Genomic DNA, 19,345 nt, shown 5'->3' with positions numbered 1-19,345 from the left:
CATAAAAACGTTTCTTTGGGGGAGAGAAAAAAGGGCATTTCTAAGGGGGCGAGGGTAGAGAAGGAAGGAGCGATCGTATCAGAAAGTTCCCCTAGCTCCAGTAATGAGATTAAGGGAGCTGCCAGATGAAACCATCTGCCTAATCTTTTACCCAGAGCCGCTCTGTTCCCAGCTCCCATCCAAGGCTGGGAGCGAAGCCACGTTCTGCCGCGCACTGGCCTAACAAAAGCCGTCTCAGTCCCTGCCCGCCTTCGTGCCGCGGGACGAGCCGCTCTCTCCCGGCCCCGTGCACCGAGATCCTCGCTGCCAGCCGTCCCTTTGAGCGCCCGAGGTGGCGGTGGTGGGGAGAAAGGAAAAAGAGAGGAGGAAAAGAAAAGAGAGAGAGAAGGAAAGAAAAAAAAAAAGGCACTCATAAAAAAGACAGTTTGACATTTTCTTGACTGTTTTGAAATTTTCCTAGCACAACAAGCTGTTTATCCGCCACTCCAGCTCTTATTGAATTAAAGTGTGGAGGGGGTGTTAGGAAGAAATCAATTCGTGCTCCATATGCTGCCTTGGTAAGGAACGCGGCTCTCCGCGCGCTATGGAATATGTAGGGAAGGTGGGGGAAGGAGAGATAAATCCATCAGCTAACAAGATAAGTGCCTTGTTCCTCCATCTGTTACTGCTGTGTCCTTATCTGGGATTGCAGTGTGGCAGCAGTGATACATCTTGTGTCAGGTATTATATTCCAAATTCATATGAATGAGTTTTCATGCTTGCTACAATCCGTGATCCAGCCCCAACCTCTGCTGCACATCTCCTCAGGTGCCGCCTGTCTCTCTGCGTTTCCAGCGCTGTCGATTCGGGCAGCCGGGGGGGATGTTGCGTGGCAGCGGTGTCCTGCGGGCTTGCCCTGACCCGGTTCTTGTTCTACTGTTGTGCTTGCGTTGTAATTTGTTCCTTGAGAGGGGTCAAGTAGGCACAGCGCCGGCTCTTGGTGAGGTGGTGGTGCAGCCAGGAGGACCTGGAGGCAGTCCAGTCTCTGGATGCTGACAGTGCAAACATGTGCTTTGCGCTTGCGATGGAGATGGGATGATTTTCCCATCCTTCCATGCTTGAGAAGGAAGTGCATGTTTAGAGGCTGCAGGAGGGGCCTGGGAGCAAGAACTTCTAAGGTCTCTTGCTTTTGTGCAAAGTTTCTTTCAGAGGAATTAACTGTAGCTTGCTGTAGTTGAGACTCTGGTCCACCTTGGGGTGTCATGGAAGAGGGATAAATCCAAAGCACCATCCACCTCGTCCTTAGGTAGGGGCTCTTTAGAGGCTCCTGACGGAGGGAGCCAGGGGAGCGCAGGAAGCCAGATTTCTCCATTGGACCTACATAGCCAAATTTTCAGGAGCAGAATTTAGATGGGATGAGTCCCTGCTGCTGAGCAGTCTTGGGGAGTTAGTTCAGTTGTACGTGTCTGACCTGCTGACGGCGTTCTCTGTCCAGCCACACAGCAAAACTCCAAATGTGTCTGGCTGTGAAAGGACCAAATTTCTAGATGTCCTAGACGCAAATTTCTGTGTTTAGAATCAGTTTTGCTTTGGACTGGCCTCAAGACCTCTGCTGGGCTCACGCACAACAAGCCAGGCTCTGCAGAGCAGGTGGGGAGCTGCTCTGAAAATCTAGTCTCAAGGCTAATCCAAAGCTGTTCTCTCCAGGCCGCTGGTGCTCTCCTAATTGATCGTACAAACGAAAGCTGCCAAGGAATTTTCTGGAGAGGCTTCAAAACTCTGGTCTCTGTATAACCAAATCAGTGCCTAAAACACTGATCATCAAAACTGGTCCAGCCAGCTTGATACCTGCAAGGCTGTAGAGCTTTCTGCATCTCAAAGAGAGAAAGAAAAGTCCGGATGGGGTGCCAAGAGGCTTGCAAAATCCACAGTATTATCACAGTGCAATGTAGTTGGAGTGGAAAGTAAAATCAGGCCTTCTGTTTGCTTTTTGTATTTTTTTGAATGCACTCACATTTACTGTCATTCCAACTTTTTCTTGAGGGGACACTATAGAGATGGCAGATAGTTTAGATGGGACATAGGAAGGCATCCAAGTCATCTGTAGCTGGCCATACTTGACTGATTCTCTCTAGCTCTGCAACCTCTTGGGTTGCCCTGTAGGACTTTCCACTTCAGAGCAGACAAATGAAGTCCACGCAGCCTTGTTCATAGGAGACGTCGCAGAGGGGCATCCCTCCAGCTTTCGTGCTGGAAATGTGACTTTCCTCGCTGGGCCTCGCAGCTGGCAGGGGAGGCTGGAGGTGGAGGAAGCCTGAGTGTGAGCTGTGAAGGTCAGAGCCAAATCTGAGCTTTCGCTGCAACCGGGAGCGTTTTGTTTTGGTCCTGTCTTCAGTCTAGATTCGTATTTGCTAGCAGAAGGCACAGACTGTGGCACCACTCTCTAGCCAAGAATTTAGAAACCTGTTCTTAGAAGTAAAATCTAATTTGGAATTATAGCACAGCAATTGCTGGTCTCCACACAGGACTAAAACGCGGCTAGGTTTTTTTCATGTGTGTGCAACTGTCCCTTGAATAGTGGCAAAGGAGAAGGATGGTTCAGGGTGACGTTTAGGGCTGGGAAAGAGAGGGTTAGAGGAGTCGGATGGGGATTTCACTGTCAAGACCTTCGAAAAGAGAGAAAATGCTGCAATTAAGTGCCAGGTTCCTAAGGACCCCTCTTGCTTGGGACCATGATTTTTAGAGGAATTTGACAGGTGTTGGAATAAATGCCAGGTTTCTAAGCGTGCTTAGCTTGGAGGCCGCTTATTCAAGGAAGTCAATGGGAGATAAAGTCGTCTTTACGCTCTTTGTCGGTCCAGGTGAACCTTGGGCGCCGGTGGGCGTAGGAGTCCAACCAGGAACAGACGTGGGAGCGATGCCATTTATTCTGGTGGCCTGTCCCTCACCTTTTATTCTTGCGCTCCTTGCTGCAGATAGGACGCTTATCTTTGCTGGCGTGACTGCAAGGATAAAGACCACGTTTCGCTTGTGGCTTGGCGTGAAGTTTTTCAGGAAACGGTGGGGGACAGATCCTGAGCTCATCGCGCATCTGGTTTGAACCGAATGCGGGAGATGTGCTTTGATCTCGAAATATCCTTTCTGAACCCCTATTTGAACTGAAAGAGGGATAAAGGTTCCCGCGCGAGAAACAAAAGCACACGCTGTCTACCCAGTCTGCGGGAATCTGTTGGTACGAAAGGTAGCCTCAAAAGTGAGCTTTCGGGGACGTGAAAGCCAGGTGTGCTAAAGGCAGAGAGAATCTTTTTTTATCATTGCCCACCTCCTTCCTTGCTCCTGAATAAAGATGCTATTTTTATTTTCCCTTCTGTTTAGCCCCGATGGGCTTAACCCATCTCTGCAGAGGCACAGAAATCCCAGCTCTAATTTCAATTAAGAGCGCTCTTTTCTTTTTTCCCCCCCCCCCCCCTGCAGCCCAGACTGGGGTTGGGAATCCATTCCTAATCCCACTATTAGCACTGATTCATCTCTTCCACGAGTATTATCAGCAACGGCCCTCGGGGAAAGGAGGGGAGGGATCTTTCAGGAGGATAAATACCATTTGTTTGTGTTTGTATTAGCTTCCACGCCGCATCCTGATTACATCCCGCATTTTGACACAACAATTATTATTAATTTCCCAGCGTCTGCGTTTGGATTCTCGCCGACACAAAGGGAAGATGACGGATAATGTCAGGCTTGGTAATTGGGTGGGGGAGGGAGAAGGAAAAGGGGGGGGGCGGATGGGATATTATTAGATTGTAATTCTCAACGCGGAAGGGGGAAGGTATTTCTCAGCGGACGTCGGCACTAGCTATTTGTCCCCCCCGGTAGCGGCGGCGGAAGGGTTGTCTCGGATGCCCCCAGCTCCCTCACGCCTGCCCCGGGCTGCGCAGAAATCCCGACAGCCCGTTGCTGCGGGACTCGGCTTGCCCGCCGCGCGCCCTGGATTGCCTTGCGCTCCTGCGCTGCCGGCTTTGCAATGAACTTTGCAAAGGTGAGTCTTGGCCACGGCAGCTGAAAAAAAGGACGTCTCGGCGCTGGTTTTGGTAGAAACCCCGGCGGGTTTCCGAGTCCCTACAGCGCGGAGGCGTGAAAAGATGGTTTTTCCGCTCCGAGGCGCGCGCGCGCCGAGGCGGTGAGCCTCTGACCTGCCAAGGGGCGCTCGCTGGCCGCGTGCTCGCCTCTCGGCCAAGACGCAAATCCGTGACCCGAAGCGTTGCACGGTTGGCCGGGGGAAAGGCAGCAGCTGACGGGCGGAAAGGTCGGCGGAGAGAGATTGCAGGGAAAAGAAGTCGGAGCAGAGCAGGGAGCAAGCCCTTGTGCCTCTCTGTTCCCGCGGGCTGTGGGGGATTTTGGTGATTGCCCACTTTTCCCCTTTAACCTGCCCGGGCAGGAGAGCCGCTGCAGGAGACGGCCAGGCCGGGGGCTTAGGGCACAGCTCGGGGCGTGCGCGGCCGCCTTATTGCGACGCGGGGCGGAGAGGGGGGCGAGCAGGGCCGGCGGCGGCTGCGAAAGCCGGGACGGCGAGCGGGACGTGTGAGCGATGCCCGGGAGCCGCGAGCCCGGCGAGGAGGACGGGCCCGGGGAAGCGAGGCGGAAGGGCAGAACCGAAGCGGGGGGCAGCGGGATCCCGCGCGCCCGGCGGCGGAGGAGCGGGACGGCGCGCGGCCGGGCGCAGCATTTGCAGCGAAGCCTCCCCTTCGCTCCGTTGCTGCGCGGGTGCGAAAAGCGCCGGCTGGGCAGGCGGGTTGGGGGTTTGGAAGGAGCGAGCAAAGCAAACCCCTGCGAACGCTGACGCCGCGCAGCAGGCAAGGGACGTGCGCTGCGTGCAAAGCCGCACCTGGCCGCTCGGCCCGGGGCCGCGGGCACCAGCGCTGTCCGAGCAGGCGGTCGGGCTCCCGCTCGGCACTCAGCCCGGCCGGAGCCGCCTGGGAATTTGCAGAAACTTGCAGAGCGGTAAAATCAGCCTTGTGCCTGCGACGTGGCTTGGCAGCGCGAGGGCCTCTTGATCTCGCGGGTGCACCTTTCTTTCCCCTTATCCCTCCGCAGCTTGGAAGAAAGGAGCCGGCCCTGCCGCAGGTCGCGAGCGGCTCCGCAGCAAAGTGGAGTTACCGGCAGCTGGCTGCACCGCCCGGGCATCCCCTGGGGGGGGGTCGCGTGAGTCTTGGCCAGGCCTGGGGGGCTCCAGGAGATTGTTGGCATTAATGACATCTCACCCCGGGTGAGGAATCTCCACCCACAGCCGGGCGTTGCTGTCCGCGTTGGTTTGCCTTTTGGTTGTCTGTGGAGAGAGGGGGGAGACGTGCCCGCCTCTAGGCTTGATGCAACGGGAATGGCAGCGGAGGGCAGTGGGTTGGCCTGGGGAGGAGATCGGGCTGTCCTCCTTGCCCAGGAGGGTCACCGCACGAGGCAGCCTGCAGCCCCCTTGCACCCATCTCCCTGGGCATGGGTGTCTCCATCTGGACTGGGGATTTATGTGGGGCTCGGGGGTGTGGGAGGTCAGGCGTCTGCACGAAGGGTGCTCCTCTCCACTCCGTCTCCATATGCAATGTAGCTGGCCCGTTCTGCAGAACGGTGAGGGTGCTGATCTTCCCCGCATCATGGCTGGAAAAATACTCAGGACATCCCGTCTTCAACAGCCAGTACTCCAGAAGCCCCATTCTCCTCACAGATCTTGCACCCATCACCTGAGTGCTGACTTGCGCTGGGTCATGGCTGGTGGCACCTGAAACAATGTGTTGGAAGGAAAGGTCTCTCGTCCTTCCTGTTTCTCCACGTTATCCAGCCCTCTGCAGTCCTCCTGCTTGTGAAGCGCTGGGTAGTTCCTCCTCGCTTCTCCCTGTGTGCAAAAAGGTTTGAGTTCAAGCTGAGCAAATAATAAATAAACCAAAGGAACTAACTGTGATTCAGTGGGCATCGATTTCCGAGGTTGCTTGTGAAACATGGAGAGATGCTTATGACAGAGTAGAGGTTAGAGAGAGGAGGAGTGGACGGGTCTCTGAATCTTTGGGGAATCTTTGTTGTCTCAATTAGAAGTCTGTGCAAGCCAGATGATTCATTAGAATATGTTCTTCTCATCAGTGCAGATCTCCAAAGGTGGCAATGGAGTCACTCCGGTGCGTGGAGTTGAAAGTCAAGGAGGAGAGGCTGGTCCGTTCGGTTTTGGCACTGACCTTTTCCTGGCAGGAGCAGGGGCAAAGGGTGAGAGCTCAGGTGGTGTCCGGGCACACGGTGGTGGGCAGAAGGGGATTGCAGCGTTGCATTGCTGGAGGTGCACGTGGGGTTTTAGCAATGGCAGGGAGATCCCGTGGCTCCCGTCAGATAACAGCAAGGATTTGGGAGATGGATGGAAACGCTGCCGGTGTCTGACCCTCGCTGCAATTGAAAAGTACCCTCACAGTTGCGCTTAGAGCAGCAGCACAATGCCAAACCCGTGCGATGGTGGTGGCCTCCCCAGCGGCTGCGGCGCGGAGCTGGGCGCAGGGCAGTGGCTACCCGGCGCCGTCAGCTTGCAGCAGAGCCGGGCTGAGCCCTGGCTCCCTGTTCCCTCTCCTCTCCGACGCTGGCGGCTCCGCAAGTTTTCCCTATAGGGCAGGACGACAGGATCATGGCGTACCTCCAAGTCGGTCAGGATTTCTTATGCTGATGAGCTGGGGCTTCCAAGTGCTGCTTGTGAAGTGGTTAACTCCTCCGGCGCCGTTCCCGGGACCGGCGGCTTTCGCGTAGCGGGAGACCCGGTCCGTCGCAGAGACGTCAAGGCAGTGCGCTAGCAAGAGTTTGGTTGCGCGGAGGATGCACCTGACCCCCGGCAGGGTTACGCACGTGCACGCGTATATGGAGATGTTGCGCTGCGAGCAGCACGCGGGCTTGACCCAGGGGACCGGTCGGCGCGCTGCCACTTCATGGCAGCCTGGCTCCCAATGCCCTCCTTGCGTCGCAGCAGGCAGGTGAAGCGTCCGTGGCCATCTCATTTTTCCCTCTCTGCCCGCGATGGCGTCGCAGAGCAGTTAGGTAGTCCCAGCTTCACGAGAACCCGCGTGCTGGCCGTGTCACCGGCGTTGCCCGAGTGCCTGCTGTCGGTCGGCGGGAATCCGGTGCAAGGCGATTTGAGCATCTCCGCCCCATCCCCGCAAGCTGTTCGGCTGGGGCGAAGCCGTGCCGTCGAAGGCAGGGTGGTCTGCAGCGCTTGAAGAAGAGTTTGGAGATTTGATTCGGGCTTTTGCCCCTTTTACCAGCTTGCTATGTGAGCAAGGGATATATGTATGTATGTGTGTGTGAATATACATATATGTGTATTTATATTGTGATATTTGGTTTGTGTGAAGGCAAGAGAAGCCAGAAGGGCAAGAAAGGCTGAGGCAGGCAGGGGTGCGCGGTGTGGTCCGCACCGGCTAAGCTGTGCAGTAGGACCTGGGAGATGAGGAGCCTCGTGGTCTTTGCTGCAGACCCGCTGCGCGATCCCGGACAAGCCGCTTCTCCTTGTTTTCACTCTCAAACTTTGATCTTTTCTGTTCAGCCTTTAAGCGCTTCCAGCCGTGGATTTGTATGTTCAATATCCAGCACAATTCCTGCGGTGTTGCTAGGTGTTAGCATAATGGAAATAGTAATGGAGAGAATTATCAGAGACGTTATCAGCCCGGTGAGATCCAAACTTTGCAGCTTTCCCCATTCACCCCCGAAGCGGGGCTGTCTTTCTCTGTGGCGTGACCTGTAGGTGCTGGAGCCAGGCCATCGGGTCGTCTCTTCTGATAGCAACCCTTTTGTCCTTAGAACAATACATCCTGCGTTTTATTCCTCCTCTTGCATCTTTTCATATCCATTTGCACATTGAAATCTCTTCAGCTGACTCCTGCCAGTCGTCACAAAAAAAGCTCTTACTGGTTCAGATGTTTCAAAGATTTAGGGTTGCCCATCAACCAGGGAGCTTTCCTTGTAAGCAGCCCTGGGTCTGCAGAAGGCAGTGGGAGGGAGGCGAGCGTATTTTGAAGAAAGGGGGCAGAGAGGCAAAAGGGAAGGGGGGGTTTTGTACCCTCTTCTCTTGGGGGAAGCATTTTATCTCTAAATCTGTTTAATTGATGCCCAGATATTCTGGTGATGAGTGCCTTAGAAATGCATCTGCAGTAATAATCTAATATCCGTTTGTTAGGGCTCCAAGGAAATCTAATAATACTGATGCTTTGCCTAATAGAGCTCCTTTCATCCCAGGATAAAACACAAGGAGTTTGAGATGGAAAAGACCGATTTTAGGTCGTGCAGTTCATCTCCCTCCCAGTGCAAGTCTCCAGGTATTTTATAGACATTAAATAATTAAGGAGCAGTTATGGTCAGGGAAGCAACTAGGTGAAAAAAGCAGCAGCTGGTAGCGGCACAGATGGGCTCCCTGGGTGCGTTCCCGGCGCAGCGAGGGGAGCCCGCTCCCATCCCGCTGCGACAGCGAGGTGCCCGTTCTGCCGGCGTGCCGTCGCGCTGGACTGGGCTGCCTGCAAGGGGGAGCGGGGTCAGCGGTCACCTCCCCGCTTTGCAAATGGGATGGAGCAAAGAGGTCACGGGCAGCAAAGAGACTTGGGCAAACTCGGGTCGGCCAGCGCTGGGGCTGCAAATCCCGGGGTTGCAGCTGATGCTGTAGCGGAGCGAGCGCCAGGTGCAGCCCGGCGGGGTGCCTCAGTTTACCCAGCTGCAAAGCAGCGGAGACCATCCCTGCAGCGCTGCTGGGGCCGGGGGGATGCGTTCGCACGAGCAGATGGACTCCGCGCCCTAGGATCCAGCTCCGTGCCCGGCTCGCTCGATCTTGCCGAGCCCCAGCTGGGCCCGGCTGCTGCTGCGCTGGCTCTGGTTAGCGATGATGGCTGTACTCTGGGATTCATCCTTGCTCGGCAGGGATATAGCAACGGCATCGGGATTCGAGGCCAGCTACGCCGGCTGGGAGGGAGCAGCAGCTTCGTGCGAGCGACGCAGGGTCGCAAAGGCTGCCGGCGCTTGGCCGTGCTGGAGGGGAAGGTGCAGGAGCAGCGACCCCGGCTTCCAGTGCACCGGCGTCTCCTGGAGCTGTAGCAGAAAAACCTCCTTCGGTTTCTGGTGTTTGCCACCGCTTTCTGTTGGTTGGTTATTCTAGGCAGGAAAACGCGTCGAGGCTTAGATTTAACGTTTGCGGATGCCCGCGTCGGCGCCGCTCTTCAGCTTCGGTCCTGCAGCGTCGGAGCTGGCGCGGCGGTCGTGCTAGCCGCGCGTCCGAGTCGCTCCTTCGCGTGACCCGAAGCGGGGCCGACCCCGGCTCTTCCCCGCCAGGCGCCGCGAGTGGCCTCGCTCCCTCCCTGCGCGGCCCCTTCCCAAAACGCCCGTGGGCCAGGCGGGACCGGGCCCCAGGGGCTGCTGTTGCCCCTCGGGCTCGCGGGAGGAGAGCGGCTCCAGCTCCTCCCCGGCGCCCGAGCAGGCGCGGGGCTGCAGCGGCCGTAAATTTTTTTTAGCAAGTTGTGTCTATAGGTTCCCTGGGACGGCGGGGCCGGATTTGGGGATTTGGAGAATTAATGACATCTGCAGTGAGGTATCTGGCCCCTGTGGCTCGGCGGCGAGGAGATGAGGTTCCTTGGAGCTGACCTCCTCTACGTAGCTGTAGATGGAAACATGAAGCCCAGAGCTCCTAACGTGAGGCTCGCGGAGCAGAGGGAAGGGTGCACGTGGGGGCTGAGCAATGGGAAGGGGCGCTCGGCGCGTGACGGCCACAGACCCTGCGCAGGACCGAGGTGGGGGCTGGAGGTCCCCACCTCCAGCGGGGACGGGAAAGTCCTCGTGGCGCAAGGTGTTGCGGGCTGGAGGTGGCCGGATTGTGCAGTGCAGCTGTCTTAGCAGGGCGCTCTCCCGGGCTTCGCTGGTCCCTGCTTTGCAGGACGGCTCCTGGTCTGAGACTTAGCTTTGGGGAGGGGGTTTTAGCAGTTAAACGTGCAGATCCACTTTCACCACTGCAAAAACGCGCACGGCACAGCGCGTCTTCTCCTCTAGTCTCCTCTTGGTCCTTCGCCTCTCCGCTGAGAGCACTGATTAGAGGCCGATTCGTGGTCGAGGTCAGTTTGGTTAGGGCGCGGAGGGAGCCCATCTCGCCGTCTTGCGCGGCAGCCCGTGCTGGGGGACCGTCCGCTCCCTTTGCCTCGCTCGGGCAGCCCGCGCTGGGCTGCGAGGGGCAAACCTCGGTTGTTTTGCTGCCGGAGAGCAAAGCTCAGAAGCGCTCCGAGAAACATTAAAACCATAGAGCTGGGAAGCTCGAAGAGGAGAACGGAATAAAACAGGAGCGGAGAAAGGCAGGGCTTTGAACCGGGCGTTTAATTCACGGTTAAGCCTCGAGAGCTGCCTGATGGCGCCCGGCGTTTGTGCCGCAGCGGATGGCAACGGATCAAGGAGCGGGCAGGTGCCGAGCAGCCTGTCCGCGCGGTCCTCGGCTAGGCTCGTCCTTGTTTTCCTAGGGCCAAACCCCGCTCAGCCGGCGGCCTGGCGCGGATGGGGCCAGAGCTCAGGAAGCGTTTCGGGTGGGAGGCGAGGGTCTCCCTTGTGCGCAGCCGGGGACCGCGGGTGCCCGGACGCCCCTGCGGCGTGCCCGTCCTGCGCGCCGGCGCCCGCCTTCCCCGCAGCCGAAGCTCGCTGCGTGCCATCTGCGCTGGGGGCATCCGCTTGATACCAGCTTCAGTCCAAAGCTGATGAGAAATGCACAGAGCGGCGGTGCCGGACTGCATACTAATGGAGCGAAAGCTCCCCGGGAGCAGGGAAGAGAAAGGAGAAGGAGCCAGACTGCAGCTCCTGGCTACCCGCGATTGATTTATTACCAGGTTGGCTGATGAATGCGTGAGAAATGCTATTGGTGATAAAGCAGAGGGCCTGTAATTAAAGTAACAGCTTTTGGTTTTTAAGCACCGCTTGCGTGCTGCTTCTCTGTGGCGTGTTCCTCGTCTCCTTACTCCTTGGCGTGTCCCCCCCACCCGCCGCTGCCCCTCGCTGAACCTGCCTTTCGGCTCTTGCGCGGAGGTGGCGTGCCCGAGCGGGGAGCCTGCAAGCCGCAGCGCGGAAAGGGGCATGTTGCAGCACGGTAAGGGCCTCGGCTGCCCTTCTGGAGAGCGAGTGGAGGATTTGGGATGTCTGAGGTCTCTTCTCTGCTGGTGAAATGCCTTCTTGCCCCTGCACGCTGCTTTTGCAGAGTGCTGAAAAAGAGCTGGGCATGGCCCCGGCAGAACCAGGGGAGCACGCGGGCGCCGATGCTCCCCCGCCGCCCCAGCCCAGGGGCTGTTTTTTGGCCTTAAATCATTGCTGCGTGTTGCTGGTAATAGTGAGGCGTTGCTAGAGGGTGCCCAGGGCCTTGGTGAGCCTCTTGGAGGATGCAGCGTTGGGTCACGTTGGAAATGGCTGTGCATATTTCCAGCTCTGCAGCAGCTTGCCTGCCGCCCAGATGTTGGAGGTCACCCCTTCCTCCTGGGCACGTGGCAGGGCAGGACACGACGCAACGTGACACGCGTGTGCATCCCGCACACGCGTGGCACGCCGTGCATGGCTCCTGCGCGGCAGCAGCGCTCCTCAGTCCGCTGCCGTGCCGAGCTCCTGCGGGATCGCCTCTCGCAGGATCCAACGGTACGCAGCAAAACGACTAGCGCCCTCGGGTAGTAAATTCAGAAGAGACGCAACGCGACCCCTGCGACCGCGTGGTTATGATGGATAGGTCGGCATATGGAGGGGTACGTGCGGTGAGGGATAGGCAGACGGGAGGGGATAGAAGGGGTGATGACGGATAGACAGGTGCGGGTATACATATATACGAGGGTAGGTAGGAAAGGGTCTCTGATGAACGATAGATTGGGAGAGATGGATAGATGGGATATTTATACTGATGGCTAGGTGGATAGGACTGGATGTGTGTTGATGAATAGGTGGATGATGGATAGAGGGCACAGACGGTGAGAGCTAGCGAGCTGGAGGGGGTACATGGTGCTAGGCAGATTGGATAGAAGGATATATGTGATGATAGTGCATGCAACAGCCTCCACGTCCCAGCAATCCTTCCGCTTTTAGCTACTCGGAGCCCTGGTGTCACCTCATTTTGCCCTAGTAAATTCCCTGCCCGGCTCACAGGGAGGCCGGGTGTCTCACGGGGCTCAGCTCTGGCGCGTACGAATCTGGCAAGCGCTTCCCAGCGTTAGCCAAGAGAAGGGCTGGGAGACGAGCGCTGGCTCCTTTCCCTTTCTCCACCTCCTCCTGCAAACAGCTGAGGAGCCCCGGGACAGATTGTGCAAGGAGGAGACCCGGCTTGCATCCCGCGGGATTCGGGGCTGCGCGCTGGTGCCTCTCCCGTATTCCCGAGCAGGCAGACAAGCCTCAGCAGACGTGTGAAAGTCTGTCGTTCCTCTGTGCCGACAGCAATTAAGATGTGTTAATGGGTTCAGACGAGCCCCTAAAAAAACGTGGATGTTTCACTGAGCCTTCTGGAAACCTTCGCTCATCTGCAAACATTTCCGATGGTGGGAAAAGGAGTTTTTCCTTGGAACGGCCTAGGACAAACATGCCTTCAGTGGTGGCATCTGGAATGACGCTTTTGATCCCGCATGCCATGTGGAAGGTCAGGGAGCCCTTGAGTTTTTTGGGGTTTTTTTGAGCATCCACAAAGGTTTGTGTGCTGGAGGTTTGACCTGAACCTGGCTTGGCAGCAGTGAGTTGCTATAATTTTACCCGTCACTCCGCGTCTCCGGGGGTGGACTCGGCTCTGCCATGTGCCGCAGCAGAGCTGCCGGGGCACAAGGATGCCGGAGTGCGAGGCAGAGTGTCCTGGGCTCTGCCGCAGGCTTTGCCTCTGGTTTACTGCAAAAAACCCACCCGTTTCCAGTCTGCCATCTGTGGCCCCGTTGAGGCTGTTAACTATTTGTAAGGAGCCTGCAGCCGAGCACGGGGAGCCCTCTCCGGTCGCCGTGCTGCAGAGCAGTCGCCCCTCCGAGGAGGGGGACGCGCACGCACGCACGCACGCACGCACGCTCCCGCTCCGCTCCTTGGTGGGTCTGCATCTCCCAGCTCCCCGGTGCGACTTCAGCCGGTGCCTCCCGCCGAGCCGGGCGGCGAGTGAGGCCTCTTTCCGGGTTAGCTCTGGCGTTGCTCCTCGAAGAGCTCTGCTGCCCGGGGGAGATCGCGGCGCTCGCGCCCGTCCCAGTGACGATCTCCGGGAGGGAGCTGCAAAAAAGGAAAGCGGTGGCGGTCCCGGCGGTGTTGTGACGTTGGCAGGATTATGGTAACGCTTAGCTGCTGCCGTGCTGTTGTTCAAGGTCCTGCGCGGCCGGGCTGTGAAAGGTGGCTCCTGCAGCGGTTGGGGAGAGGAACCGAGCAGGCAGTGACTTGTGCAAGGGCACCGAGCAGAGCCTGTGGCCCTTGAGCATTGACCCAGTGACCTGGTTCACTCAACCCCCTCAACCCTCTACCTTTCGGGCCCTTGGTCTGGTCCTAGCGTGAGTCTCTGCTGGGAAGACCAGCCACCCGCCTTCTGTTTTATGCGCAAAGCTGGACAATGCAAGCGGGAGCAGAGCACGAGCCTGTCTGGCGCTTGCGTCCAGAGGTGGTGTGGGCTTTGGGGATGGAAAACCCAGCCCAGAGCCGGCGTGCTTCGCCGTCACGGGTCGCTGAGGAGCGAGAGGGCAGGTTCTCGCTACCTCTCAGCTTCGTCCGAGAGCTGCCTGGCTTTCTGCTATCGGTTGGTTAAGTTTAGCGCAGCAGGCAGTTGGGGCACCCGGCAGATAGAGCAGGACATCGAGCCGCGGCTGTCCTGACGCTTTGCGTCCGGGCGCGGAGAAGGGCCGAAGCTCCCCGTTTGTTGGCTGGTTGTCGCAACTGCTTGATGCCGGCTCTGGGTTTCCGCTGTTTTCAGACCAGGATGTTGCTATCGGAAGGATGGCGTGTGTGGTCGGTTATCTCAGCGAGCAGAGTGTTTGACTTTCCTGATCGGGAGCGGTGAGTAGGCAAAGCGCCTCCTCTACGAGTGAATCGTTTCCTACGTTTCTGGTGAATGGCTGGTGCGAAAAAGATAGTGCGCTGTTGACTGCTTTATTTTATGTGGTGGTGGGGGGAAGGAAAAACACTGAGCAGAGCTAAGATGCTCATGCTGGGATTGCCTATACTTTTGCTCCGTACAAACACCCTTGCAAACTGAAACCTGCTTGGCGAAGTGCCCGTGGATCGGAGCGTGAGGGCTTTGCGTAGCGTTGCCTGCATCCCTGTGCAGGAGTACTGCGGTCCGTTTATCCGTTGCAGCCTTCCCGCCCCGGCAGTTGCATGCACGCTTTCGGGAGTGCCCTGCACCCCATGCAGCACCCGTCACGGCCCACAGCAATAACGTTTCCGGCAAGATCAGCCCGTTGAACGGGGTCGGTGCCTTTGGGCGAGCTGCTGTGGTCAGTGTGGGGTGCGTGACTGCACCGCACGGTCGTGGCTACCCATCGAAGGGGTTTCAGGATGGCTTGGAGGTGCTGCGGGGCGACAGCCGGAGCCCTGCCGCTCTCCCGGTGTGGCCGAGGCCACTTTTGACTTTGTCTGTGCACAGTAATGACGCTCAGATAGGTGATGCCGAGGAGATGAGACTGGGTGAGAATGTAGATCCCTCCAGCCCAGAGCTGGGCTTTGATGCACTGTTGATTGGAAACATCAGGGAAAGCATGAAGAACTCCATAGGAGGGAAATATCAGGTAGAAACAGAGACAGGGTTGCTTAGGAGGGGAGACTATGCGTGCTGGCGGCTTCCTGATATGCTATCCTTTGTAATATGCTCTGAGCCTTAATGGCAATCACTTAACTACCCTTATTAATATTTTTATTATGCCTTTGCTAGGTCTCATCTATAGTTTGTTTCAGACGATCTGAAACAAAAGTTGAGGTTTTGAACTACCATTTGTGAGAGATTTGTAGGGTTTTTTTTCTCCCCCCCCCCCCCCCCCCCCGAAATGTTAATGGTCCGTATGGCAAGGCAGACTCTGCTCCCCCAGCCCCTCTGAAGAGCCTGGCTGAAGTCATGAAGTGCCGCGTGTCTCCGATCCCGCCGCGGCGCTTCCCCTTTCAGCCGGCGCGCCGTTCCCTTTTGATTGATTGATCGGCGTGGCAGTCTAATAAGCGATAACAGCACATATGACAAACTAAACAACCGTCTAATGAATTGATTGACATCCGAAGGATTTGACTTGATACACAACCCCAGTCGCAGATAAGGTTAATGAGGGAGAAATTAAAATGTAGCTCAATGGGTAATGAATACAGCATGTGCCTTGTTGTAACACATGCCAGATCCATCACTCTGAATCAAGCGATGGTAGCAATTTCTAAATTATTTATTGCGCCCCTCATCCTCCTATCTCAAGGGAAGAGGCACTCGGACTGGCTTTTGTATCTTTTTTGTATATATGTATAACTGTATCTATCTATCTGGGCATTGTGAGGATCCATATCCAAAGAAAATTGCTTTGAATTTTGCAATTTCCATGTTGGTTTTTTTGGTAAACTCAATAGCAAAAAATACAACAATCCAGAACCTGTCATGCCATTTGAATCATAATAGCTACAAATTCACTCCCCTGAATAAATGGAGAGGCTTATTTATCAAATATATACAAGATGTCTGTCTAGTTGTTAACACACAGAGGTATGAGTAGGCAGAGGAAATTGAGAAAGTTTACATATTCACTGCTATCTCCAGGGACCTTTTCTTTCCTCCTACTTCTTATTCCCGGTCCCTTCCCCCAATCAGATCTCCAAGTTGCTTTGACTTGCTCTGTATCTTTTTTTCTTTTTTTCTTCAAAATGCGTCTGGCTGACAAAACTTGGGCTGTCAGGAATGATCAAGAGATGAAGATGCCAGGGAAGGGGAGAGAGATTTGCATGGAGCTTGCCTTAACCACGTCTTGCATGGGAGGGTATCTCCTCTCCTAGCCAGGAGGAGCACAGGGGACTGACAGTCTGAGGCTCCTGATTTTTTGCTCCTGATTATCCTCTTCATTTATTTCCACTTTGTGGAAGGGGAAGTACAGGGAATTGCCGAAGGCGGATCTATACTATTTTTTGGAGGTCATCCTCGGGGCCAGGTTTGCTGTCCATACAGAGGGAGAGAGAGGAAGCCAGCTTGCATGGTCACAGCTTGGCTTTCAGATCCCCCTATATTTTTATTTATTCCTCAGCGGGGCATCTGGACCCAGGAATAGGAGCCGCCCCAAAGGTGGGGGAAATTATTGCCCTGAGGCTTGATGAGGGCGAGCAGTGAAGTTGGTGGCACCGAGCCCAGCTCTTGCCGTGAGCCCGGCGAAGCCAGCCCCGCTGCAGGAGGGCAAAGCCCCTTCTCCTCCTGCTTTATGCCTCAGCAGCAGCTCCTGACTTTGTTTTTGACCTCAGCATCCTTTCGCTAAGAGCGAGGAAGAGACGGGGAGGACTCAGGTAGCGTTAGTCCATCGCAGATGGAGCCCGTAGGGAGACTGGGCAGCTAGAAGGGGGCTATCGTCTATTTTCTTATGAACTGCAGCTGGGGCTGCAACCATTCAGAGGAAGTGACTGTGGATCGCCCCCCCATGCCATTCTTCAAAAATAGAGCCGTTCTCCTGCGAGCGCTCTGCCCGGCTTCCTTTGAAGCCCCGCATTGTACCGCCGCGGCTGTTTGGGTTGGAGCGCAGGAGCGGGGCTGCTCTTAAGAGGTCTGCTGTGTCCACAGGTGTCCTTTGGAGACAGTGCCTCTCTATCACAGTGCCGCAGGTACCTCCTACCGCCCTGCGTCGCGGCGGCCAGAATAAGCAATCTTAGCGAGACGCCGGCATTTCAATTAACTGGCAAGACAGCCAACATTTCAGCACCTGTACATCTCTCTCCCCAGCAGCCGGGATGTATTGTATTATAAATAACAATAAGCAAGCCCAGTCAAAGGCTGTAATTGAATCTCTTCCTTTTGCTGACTTGAGCGAAAAGCCCCATTGAGTGAATTACGGCGCGTGTATGTAATTTGGGCGGCACATAAAGGTAACACGCTTCTTATAATTAAAGCATGCACTGTCCCAATTGGTGTCAGTGCCCCCGGCGCGCTGGAGTGGAGTTCCCCATCGCTGCTTGGATGGTCGTGCCGTGCCAAAGTCCCGCTGCCGAAGCGGGCAGGGCGATGATCGCTCAGCTCTCCAAAACTTTGCCTTCCCCTGAAGAGCGATCCCCGTTGACCGAGCTCGATACCTGTTGAAAAGCCAATTCCCTCCTCTTTTTGCAGCACGGGACTCGAGCCCTAGCTCCCTTTTCCTTGCGTCCCCGTAGAGTCTGCCTCCCTTGCAAGCGGAGACGTGCTCACAGCACCTCGAGGTGCACCGGGGCCAGCTTTGATCCCTACGGTTTGAGCAGCGAAAGCGGCGACGCCAGGGGAGCAGGGGGCTGCTTGGGGTTGATCCTTGCAGGAGAGGGAGCCTGGCAGTTGTGTCTGCCCTGGTAGGGGTGTCTCAAGGTTTTGCGAAGGGCTGCAGAGGCTTCACAGCATCCCGGAGGCTGCAGCCCAGCCAGGGGAAAGCGAGCCCGGTGCTGGGCTGCCTTGTGCTGGATAACCCATAACGCAGGCTGGGAGCACCTGCCGAAATCTCTGCTGGCGCTTCGTGGTGGCCCTTAGCAAGGCGCTAAGGGTAACGGTGAGCGTTTGTGGATTAAGGAGCAGCAGGTCCACTGCAGGGCTTTTCTTGCTGCGAAAGACAGGCACCTCTGAGTCCTGGGCAGTGTTTTGTGCCCCGGAGGGTGGCAGGGTGTAGGAAACAGAGATTTTCTGGCCCCTTCTGGTCCAGGTGTCTACGGCTGATGCAAACCAGCCTGGCGCTGGACTCTGTGACAAGGACAGTCCCTTCTAGCGCTTGTCCCTGGGCTGCCCAGCACGGCTCGGCAGCACAGCCAGCCAGCTGGGCTGCACGGGCGCTCTTCTCCACGTGCAGGCTGTGAAGCTCCGGGGGCTTGTGTTGACCCAGGCACGAGCGCCCTCCATCCTTGCCACGGCTGCGCGATGCCAAAAGGCCGAGCGCTGGTTTTGACAGCTACCGCTAACACTAAACGCAGGGAAGGAGGGGGGAAGACGTTGCACGGAGCCAGCCCATGAGCACACTCTCTCATCTGTAGTCCTCTTCCCGCTTTCGCTGGGTAGGACAGGATCTGGGGGGACCTCGGTGCCCATGACAAGCACCAGCAGCTTGTGCAGATGTGTGCTCCAGCGACTCACCTGGCATGCAGCACTGCTGAGGCTGGGAGATCCCCGTAGCGGTGGTGGAGGACCTACGACTCCATGCCAGAGATGGCGGTATCTCAGGGACAGGTGTCCCAATCCATATGCGTATTCCCAGAGAGCCTGGGGTCGGCCGGTTGCTTGGACTGTTGGTGCAGCATCCTTCCTGCGTTGTCCAGGTGTTCCCCAGTCTCCAAGATGATCGTTGTGGGGGTCACAGGGACCTCCTCTGGTCTGCTAGCAGGCTCTCATGAGATGCACATCTCGTGCACCCTGTCTGTGAACCCGCTGTTAAGAAAGTTTTATGGAGTTAGGCAAATACTGGACTCCTTTCGCAGCTGACAAAACCAAGGCATGGTGCATAATGATGCCGTATGGGAATGGGTTCTTCAGTCCTCCTTCCCCTAGTCCTTTGCTTTGAGTAGTACCCAGGGATGGCCTTTGGCTCATGGAGAGAGCCAAAAGAGTCCATTCCTTCCAGATTTTCGATTTCCTTCAGTCTCTCGGGTCTCACTATGATGATTTTGCTCAGCATGCATCCTCCTCCTCGAGCCCTCCCTCCCTCCCTGCCAATTCAATCCAGACGTCTCCCGAAGGCCGGCACATTTTTCAGCCCAAATTTTGCACTGACAGAATATATTACATCTGCATCGAGGCGGAATATAAAGTGAAGAGGAGCTTCAGGGAACACGGAGAAATGAGGTTTGCTGCGTGGAAAGAGCACAGGGTTAAATTGGCAGCTGCAGCCAGTGGTTCTTAGTCCCCGCTCACCCCCCATGCCGCTCCTGCTCTTCCCGAACAGCTCTACTTCCTTTGTGGTGCCCTGGTTTGCCGTTTCAGGTTTTTTGGAGGTTTGCGTTGAAAACACTCTGCTTTTTTCCCATCTTTAGAATCCAGTTTATATGTCACTTTTTTTTTTTCATTATTATTATCTTAAACATCCATTATTTAGAAACTGCTGGAGCCTGGAAACCAATTTCCATGCTTATTTCAAAGAGTTTGCAGCATTTAGGCAGTTATGTACAGGCTACCCGTTAAGTAACCATGGGAAAACAGCGTGTGACAGGGCCGGGTGCCCTGCGGGGAGACGGGGAGGGCGCAGCG

The 19,345-nt window shown here is 56.3% G+C and overlaps 1 protein-coding gene across 6 annotated transcripts in view; it reads left to right on the top strand.

The window, feature by feature from the left end:
• Positions 1-19,345, top strand: part of LOC104144548 (protein CEPU-1) — a 352,423-nt gene that overhangs the window by 40,221 nt on the left and 292,857 nt on the right. The window contains exon 1 of one of the 6 annotated variants that reach the window (XM_068916632.1): positions 13,966-13,983. The exons of the other annotated variants lie outside the window; for them this stretch is intronic. The gene's annotated coding sequence lies outside the window, so the exon portion shown is untranslated. Of the gene's footprint in view, positions 1-13,965; positions 13,984-19,345 lie in introns of those variants that run through there. 6 annotated transcript variants of the gene reach the window in all.

This window comes from Struthio camelus, chromosome 22, assembly GCF_040807025.1.
Source record: "Struthio camelus isolate bStrCam1 chromosome 22, bStrCam1.hap1, whole genome shotgun sequence".
In the NCBI taxonomy this organism is placed as follows: domain Eukaryota; kingdom Metazoa; phylum Chordata; class Aves; order Struthioniformes; family Struthionidae; genus Struthio; species Struthio camelus.
The sequence above is the reverse complement of the archived record's forward strand: the minus strand, read 5'-3'. Positions and strand labels throughout refer to the sequence as shown.